The sequence below is a fragment of the Nilaparvata lugens genome, chromosome 2, assembly GCF_014356525.2.
Source record: "Nilaparvata lugens isolate BPH chromosome 2, ASM1435652v1, whole genome shotgun sequence".
Lineage (NCBI taxonomy): Eukaryota > Metazoa > Arthropoda > Insecta > Hemiptera > Delphacidae > Nilaparvata > Nilaparvata lugens.
This window is the reverse complement of record NC_052505.1, coordinates 73,052,307-73,061,771: the sequence shown is the minus strand read 5'-3', so window position 1 is coordinate 73,061,771 and position 9,465 is coordinate 73,052,307. Positions and strand designations below refer to the sequence as shown.

The window sequence follows — 9,465 nt, the reverse complement described above, 5'->3', positions numbered from 1 at the left end:
TCCCTTTATACAATTAACACACCCATGAAGTTTCAAATCAATCTGTTCAAAACTAACAAAGTTATAAAAATTTCTCCAATTTGTTGTTAGTAAAATCAAAATTGAATAATATTCAACCTTCCGACCTTGACATTCAACTAATTTTTGAGTTCTCATTAATTTCATTCATGTTGGAAAATTATTATTCAATGATATTTTAGCTTCTCTGAGCTTGTCATCATATTTTTGACGACTTTCTTCATACCTATATCCAATCAGGTATATCTTATATGATACAGTTCTTGATGAGTAATTAACATTTATTTTGTATACTCTTGTATATTTTGTCATTGAGTACCTAAAAGGATAAAAAATGAAATATTAATATTAATCGATAAAATGAAATATTAACAATTTCGCTGAAAACTGACAAACATAATTTATCTTCTGAACATTCAGTAAGCAATCAAAATCTTTCCAGATACCACAATCTTTCCTAGACATCGATTGGGTTTTGATGTTCTAAAAATTTCAACCATGGCTAAAATGTTTTCACGCTCCCGTCGCATTTCACACTATTGTGCCCAGGGGATTATATACTAAATTAATTACTACCATAATTTATTTATATACAAATACGATTAAGGTAAACACAACAGGCATTCACCCCAAACTGTTCTAAACCTCAATTATTGGAATACATAGTCTAAAGGTTATGTAAATGATAAGTTAATTCACACACTATTTTGAGTACAAAAAAATGTATCTACTACAATTTTGAATTTAACGTTGTTATTTAAAGCACAAATGAACACAAATAGAATTATAGGTATCTTGTAAAGTACAAAATAGAATAGATTGCATTTTATAAACAGATTGCATAATGTCTACGTTAATAACAATGTTATTATTTGATATTTGTATTAGAATGTTTCTTAAATGCAGTATGAAAACCAACACACACGATGAGCCGACTACGATGCGGACTTTGTGACATGTTTTGTTGTCTGAAATAGAAAGCAACAGAATAAATTAGCATACATTTTTTTATAACGGGCACAAAATATATTACAAGATTATGGTACATTTTTTTTCAATAAACGATTTATCATTTATGTGCTAAAACAGTTCAACAAATCAAATCTTTATTTATTTATCCCAAAAACATAATTACAATGAAAAATTAGAGAAAAATTCCTTACACGATACAAAATGAAAAATTTTTAATACCATCAAATTTTAAAAATACCATCAAAAAGAATAAGATATTTATGAATGAATTGAATATATAAATGGATGAATTAAAGTATAATGAATGAATATATTAAAACTGAAGTCCCTGCAAGGTTCAAAAAAGCTGAGCGCAGAGGCCGATGGTCCAATGATTGAATAACAATGAAGATAATAATGGGATAACATGAAACTTGCATTTGCTATCAAACATTTATTGAGAAAATCGGGAAGAGAAACAGGGAGTGAGGAAGGGAACATAAATAGGAGAGAAAAAGCATAAGGGAAAGTAAAGAAAAGTTGAAAATTACATAAAAATCATTAGAAGTCTTTATATTAAGATAGGAGGAAATTTCTCTAGATGGAAGCTACTATTAGTCCAGTCAATATAGATATAAAAAAGGGGATGTGCTTGCAATGTATATTGTAGTTATAATTTTTGAATGTATTACTCGGATACATGAGAAAAGTCAAGAATCACTTTTTTAGGCAAAATTTCCTTGTGCTGAATACAGAGTGGCCCAGAAACATCCTATTTTCGGTTCATTATCCAGTTTTCAGCTATTTCCGCAAATCTAGCAATCGGACAGAAAAATTTATTTTTGTATCAAAGTGAGAACAATGCAGTTGGTGATGATGGTTGAAGCTAAAAATTAGGTGTTTTTCACAATACAAAGGGCATTGTTGTCAAATGTGTAGCTGGAAGAGATAGAGCACTCTACCTGGTCTTAAATTGTAGAGCTCAAAAATATGCCCACAGGGATTTTGAATTATACATCTAAATGGTAACAATCTGAATATATTGTTGAAATCTGAAATTAATCAAAATTGATTTTTTCTTTAAATTCCACAATTTTTTGAAAAATCATAACCCAGTACTTATTGAAGATAGAGAGTTCAGTAAAACTCATTTTATTCAGAATTTTATAATCGAAAAAAGGAAAGATCAAATTTTTTGTCTGATTACCGGATTTGGCGGAAATAGATGAAAACTGGAAAGTGAACCGAAAATACAAGGTGTTTGGGCCACTTGTATCTTACACAAGGAGATTTTCCATGAAAAAATTGGTTCTGGACTTCACTCATGTAGCCAAATAATATATAAAAGAATCAGAACTACAATATAAATTGCAAGCACCAATGTATGGACTGTAAGGCTGCAAGCACCAATGTAAGGCTGGACTAAAATTGAATTATTCAAGACACTACATGTATTGATTTCGGATACTAGTTTCCTATCAAATTTACTGGTGATAAAATGGCCAGATCTTATCAATTCTACAAATTGATAAAACAGTATCTGCAATTTAAAATTTAGATAATTGATTTAGATGTATAGGTGCCTGACAGTTAAAAAATCCAGCCCACTAAAGCAACTCTCACTTGGATAGAGTCTGGGTTTTCCTAATGTAGCTCTAATATGGTGTTTTTGAATCACAAAAAGTTTTTACAAGTGGTTTGAGTAGGTTCCATCCCAAATTTTTATCTAATATCAATATTCAAGACATTACTCACCGTTGAACAACTTTGTCTTTTGGAAAGCTTTCTCGGTTACTCAGCAGTAATGAGGGGGCCGATATTACTGGCACTTTGCGTTTCTGAAAAAGAAAACCCTATTAAACACGACAGTATAAGATACGTATAAGTAATACAGGAAAACATAATTACTAAATAAATTATAAGCATATTATTAAAAAAAAATTAAACAAAATAAAAAGTGCAATAATGAATCCTTCCTCTATAAGGTATTTTCTAATAATAACACCTATTTCATCTTCTAAACAAACACAATTTATTGAATGTGAACATCATCTTTGAATCTATTCTCAATCTTCATGATATTTGGATTGATGATCACTGATAATAGTCGATTAGGATTCTAGGCGGCTACACGATGTAGATTGACCTTTCAATGAATTCTTGTTGATCATCTCTGATCTGAAATGGTCAAATGTTCATAACATTGATAACCTATTCCAAGAATGACCATTCCATTTATGAGTTAGAAATGTATTGTCTCACTGGGCTAGCTACACACAAGTCGATTGTGGACGTTCAATGAAGGTTCGTTCGAATTTTGACCGCACAACCGTAGCTTTCAGAAACATAAATTCCATAACGATTATAATCGTGATCGTGCATATTTAAAAATTCACATAAGCTGTTTGGCATCTGGTTGCTATGTGGTAGTGAAGCCGATGGAACGCTAGACGTTCAAACAAAATCAGCTTTTTACACACATCGATGTTGGACGCACGATAAAAAACCGAACGTCCAATTTTGTGGCGCAATGAAATGAATGGGTGATTACAAACACATCGATCAACGATTTTTACCGTACGGACGCCGTGTAGCAGTCGTCTCTTGTCTGGAATATATACTCCTATATATTCCAATATCAACTATATTGGAATTTGGACGTTCAATTTTTTATCGTAGGACCAAAATCGATGTGTGTGAATCTAGCCTAAAGCCCCGCACACACATCAATTTTTGTTCGTACGATATTTTTCTGTCCTTAAGAATTCTATTAGATTAAACAGATGATGTTTGTCAAGTTCCGTTTAATCTGATAGAATTCTTAAGGACGGCAAATATCGTACGAACAAAAATCGATGTGTGTGCAGGGCTTTAGATGGTCTACTTCTATTTTTTTGTTCAATCGAAGCTGACAAAACGAATTCTCACTGAGTATGTACTGTAAATATAACCTACTGATTTATTGAAGACACTGGGGCTGATGAAGCTCCCAATTAAAAGTGATATAAAACTGTGTAAATTAGCAATAATCAATAAATAATAATCTATAGAATTATCTATAAAAGTTTGTGACATAAGACACAGGAGATAACATTATTACCATGCTTTGAAGATCATTTCAGTAATATTGAAATTGAAACTTTTCAGTTATCTAGTCAATACTTTCTGCAATGAAGTTATCAATCCGATCTCTCTAACCAACATAGATGCGTAAAATCAACAGCATATAGTTGTTGTGTGTTTGAATTAGAATTATTAGAATATGGCATTGTCTGTAACTATGATCAGTTGAATGGTAATAAAATTATATTTATTTATTTAGAACATACTATGTTGCGTATTGTAGAACATAGTTTAAGAACAGGCGATTTTATTTCAATTTTTTTCTTACAATTTACACTTATTGAAAAATTCTACATTTTTTTGTAAAAGAAACCCTGCTCTAAGAAATCAGCATTGCTTGCCACACCTCATTCATTCTTGTTCATTTCATACCGTATATTAAAGTAAAATCATCTTTATTCACTTCATTTTACAAAGCATAAACAATAATAAAAATATCAAATGCACTCCTCATTAGGCTAGGCCTGCGTCGAGAAGGAATAATTAGTCTGGAAATAATTTAAAAAATTTCCTTTATTGAATCAATATGTTGAAAAATAGTTTTATGAAATAGAGAAATGATGATGTAAAGAGAGAACATGATGTCAACTGCATGCTTGCTCTCTTCGAGCGCATGGTAGTAGTTTAGTTTATCCTTATTTTCAGCATCGAATAATCAAGTTTATGGATAAAACCAAATTACAAAGTATTATAATTTGAGTGATAAACACATTGATCGTGGACATTGGTTCCGCTTTGCACTATTGCTAATGCTGTCATACAGTCCTCATCTAATTCCAAAAAACAACTGTCATAATAAAAAAATTAGTTATTTGTTTGGATTCACCAACATTGACTTTCTGGGCCCTGTTGCATGATAAAATACAAGCTAATGTTCTGGTTATTTCCTATTCTAATAGCCAACTGACTACTAATATTATTGGGTTTTATTTTCACATGCAATAGCCCCCTAGTGGGGCGTAAATAAAATGCAGATATTCGTGAAGCTGTAATAGATCAAGTAGAAGATATTGCAAAAATACAAATGTATTACATAATTGGTAGGCCTATTGAAAGTAATTAGTAACTTTACTATAGCAAAAACTGAAAATTATCAAGACCTGATAGGTTGATATTGAAGAAACTGACCTGATACTTGATAAAATGTTAACCAGACATACATCAGTTTCAACCAGCAGCAAGTTTCAACAAGATATCAGTGAGCATGTGCTACATTATCTGAAAAGAGAAAATTTCGAAATTAAATAATAATGTACAATATTATTATTAATAATAATCTTTCTTAGAGCGCCTCTCGTTACACGTTGCCTAGGCATCCATGAATGGATCGTATCCTAAATACAAAGGGTATAACAATGAATAGTCATAATTGAATAAATATCAATAGTCTCAAATAGCAAAGGTTAAATCTATTAGTGGGGGAAGGGCGGTGTTTACCAAAATGTGTCCTCGATGCTATCAAAATACCAAATTTTGTATGTATGCTGAAGATAGAAGTTTGTGCATAGTAGACAATATATTAAATTCTCTAAAAACTCAATGAAAAGATTCAGCATTAATTTTAGAAAAATTGTTTGAGTAGATTATATTTGATAGGTTGATACTGAAAAAAAACAGACCTGATACTAGATATTATATTGTTCACCAGCCATACATTAGTTTCAACAAGAGGTCAGTGAGCATGCGCCGTATTATCGATAAAAATAAAACTTCTAATTATTACAAAATTAAATAATAATTTACATTAATAATAATAATCTTTCTAAGAGCGCTTCTCGTTTCACAAAGTAAATGCCCATGCATTCACGGATGGATCGTGTCCAAAATACATATTAAAATAACATAGTCTAATACAAAAACAATAAATCTATTGGTGGGAAGGGGGAGTTTCCAAAATGAGTCCTTGATAACAAATTTTGTATGTATGCCAATGATATAAGTTTGTGCATAGCAAACAAAAATTTTAATTCTCTGAAAACTTAATTTAAAAACTTAATTAAAAATTTGAGTAGGAAAAATAAACGATCACTAAATTATGATCAAACAAAATTTCTACATTTCACTTCAGTTGTAATAGAAATGTATAACTTAGTTCTTATATAAATAAGAAATATTATATGATATTCCATTACTCATTTTATTGCTAGTTACTAAAGAATTAAGAAATCTTAATTGAAGGAAGTTTTAATAATATGTTGCATTCGTGGATAGTAGGTCTTTAATAAAGCGATTTATTTATTGCTAGCAAATTGTAGCCAACTTCTATGGATTTTGAGATTTGGATTTAATCAATATCCTACATGAAACCGTTAGATATTATTTATTTATTAGGTTAGCTTAAATAATACAAAGATCGGGAAAGAAAAAAAGTTTGGGCTATTGCCCAAAACTTTTTCAACCTTCTAATTTAGTTCCAAATTGTCTAAATATTATTGTAGAATCTCATGTTTGCCCAATAATTAACAAGTAGGCCTATACATAGTTTATGTCTATTTATGATGTAGTATAGTACTTTGATAGGACAACTTGAATTGTTAAATTATAATAATTGAATGAGAAAGTAAGTAGCAAATGACATGAAAAACTGAAAGAGTATTCTTTCAAGTAGGTAGGCTATGTGTTTTCCAACAAAGTATTTCTAATGGACAGATTAACATAATTGTGGAAAATAATTATATAATAAATTTTATCATCTAATGCAACTTTTCATTTATTTATAATGCTTATTCATTTATTTATTTATTCATTTTATAACAAAAATTTGTAATAGCCTACCTAGTATTTTAGTGATACAAAATTGTACCATTTCAGCTTTTAACATAGATAAGCTTAACACTTTTCTACTTGAGAAATTGCTATTTACTTTCCTTAAGTGAATCTGCAGTAATGTTGCAGTAAATGAAATTTACTTGCATTAATAATGTAATATTGTAAATTTATAACTTGAACTTAACCTCTAAATCGATACCGTTTTTGCCTCTAGAAATAACCTAGAAGTATAAATACCATACGATATGCTTATAAATGGTCTAGTTTTTGTTGCCAATGCCATTGTGATAAATTAAAGAGTCGCATATTTCTGATGATAACATTCCGTTAGAGGGCAGGTAGAGCGCCTACGTCACTAAACTACTAAATCTTGCGCACAGGTGCAAGCGCGCACAGATTGCGATGCGAACAACTGTTAGTGCGCACAGATTGCGATGCGAACAATTGTTAGTGCGAACAACTGTATACCACCCACGGGTGGTGTGGAATTGTGGAACGCTAGGAACTTCAAGGCCATCTCTGTTTACAGTCGATCGGCTCTCCCATTGAACAGTTGATGTTCCCCCTGTCGAGGTGCTTATGACGTCATAAGGACGGTCAGTTTGCAAGACGGTCAGTTTGCAAGACGGTCAGTTTGTAGGACGGTCAGTTTTTAGGACGGTCACTTTGCAGGTCGGTCAGTTTCCTGGTCGGTCAGTTTGTAACCCCCCGAATCTGAGTTGGGTAGAAGTATCGTGTTATAATATAATACAATATAGGTTATTCGAATATTCTCAGGAGGACATCATAGGAAGACGAAATGAAAGGGAATATTAATTCTATGTTATGATTTCCCAACTGCTGACAGTTATTATCATAATATAAAAAGTATAGCTTTCTTTTTATGAAATTAATGGATTTTGTTTAGAATGTAGGTTACTATTAAAACTAATTTATGGAATATTCACTTTATTGAATTCAACATTACTGATTTATTTTGTTTCTAAGGTTGTTTTTTTCTGTTTTTGTTTCACTATTTAAAAGAACATTCTGCATAGCTTTGATTTATGTAATAATAGTATTATTGGGTTTTACCGACTTTCCGGCTGACGATTGTTTAATCAAGCCGTATAAATGTGTGTTTTCTCATTCATTGTATGTTGCAAATTGAAGATTAAAGCATTATTTCTATTCTATTCTATTCTAACTTGTGTGCTGAAAGAAAAAGATCTGGGAGGAATGAGAAAATGAGAACAATAATAATAAAAATTAGTTTTATGAAACGGTGGCTGTTGAGAGGGGAGGGTACATCACAAGATGTTTGTACTCATTTCAACTGGTTTTATTTCAGTAAAAATCAGCTGGAAGTTTCAAGTGAGAATGCTATAGTGAGGTCCACGTTATAATGGCAGTGTAGGAAGATAGGAGAAAAGGGTTGCCAGATCTCAGCCTTGCCACCCAAACAGCTGATACAGGTTTATCTGATGAATTTAACTGTTCATTATTGTTGAAAATAGTTAATCATATTTTATTTGTAATAAAGAAAGTGTTGATAGCAACACCATTGCAAATCACACACTGCCATTAAAACGTGGACCTCACTATAGTGCGTGAATGCTGATTGCATTTGTGAGAATGCGCGCGCAACAGTCTAGAATGAGAGAGATTAATGAGAAGAGAGTCGACTGTGCGTGTGACGTATGACACTGTGACGTCATCGATGGTCCATCTCCGCATAGACTATCTCTCTCTTCACTAGCTGCACTCTGCTAACTCATGCTTTCGCCTATGGTACATCTGTACATAGCGAAAACTGGTTTTCTTTCAGTAAAAATCAGCTGGAAGTTTCAAGTGGGAATGCGAGTGCGTGAATGCTGATTGCATTTGTGAGAATGCGCGCGCAACAGTCTAGAATGAGAGAGATTGATGAGAAGGGAGTCGACTGTGCGTGTGACGTATGACACTGTGACGTCATCGATGGTCCATCTCCGCATAGACTATCTCTCTCTTCACTAGCTGCACTGTGCTAACTCATGCTTTCGCCTATGGTACATCTGTACATAGCGGGCGATCTCCGCATACTACAGGCCGAAGTAAGTTCGGGTCTTTATATGCATCAGAATTTTATATTCATGAAATTTGTCTTCAAACATTTCTAGACACAAGCTTATGAATAAGAGTTGCCACATATGGAGATGTGGTTAATCATGTGGAAATATCGAGATACGGTACCGACTTCTCCATCCAACCTCGATTAATGATGGTCTGGTTCGAAAATAATTCGACGATTTGAGAATTACTTCTTATTTATGATAACTAGTAGTTCTGTGAACAGTAGACCTCACGCAGTATTCTCATCCACAAGTACCTGATGTCACCTATATTAAATGTTAACAAACTAAGTTCACGTTTGAATTTGTATTCCATATGTTATAATTCATCCAGCTCCATGATAATCTTTCCATCTGATGAAAATTAATTTTTTACAATAAAAAATATTATAATTTCTCCAGCATTATTTAGTTCATTTGATTATTTTTAATCACCTATTAAACTAGTAGTTCTGTGATCAGTAGACCTCACGCAGTATTCTCATCCACAAGTACCTGATGTCTCTTGTTTTAA

The 9,465-nt window shown here is 32.1% G+C and overlaps 1 long non-coding RNA gene across 1 annotated transcript; it reads right to left on the bottom strand.

Moving 5' to 3' along the window:
- Positions 1–641: 641 nt before the first annotated feature.
- LOC111059406 lies at positions 642–7,098 on the bottom strand. Its single transcript, XR_005570548.1, has 4 exons — positions 6,868–7,098; positions 5,221–5,310; positions 2,725–2,807; positions 642–986 (listed from the first exon to the last, which is right to left on the bottom strand). It is a non-coding gene; the product is annotated as an uncharacterized LOC111059406 (long non-coding RNA).
- Positions 7,099–9,465: the final 2,367 nt, after the last annotated feature.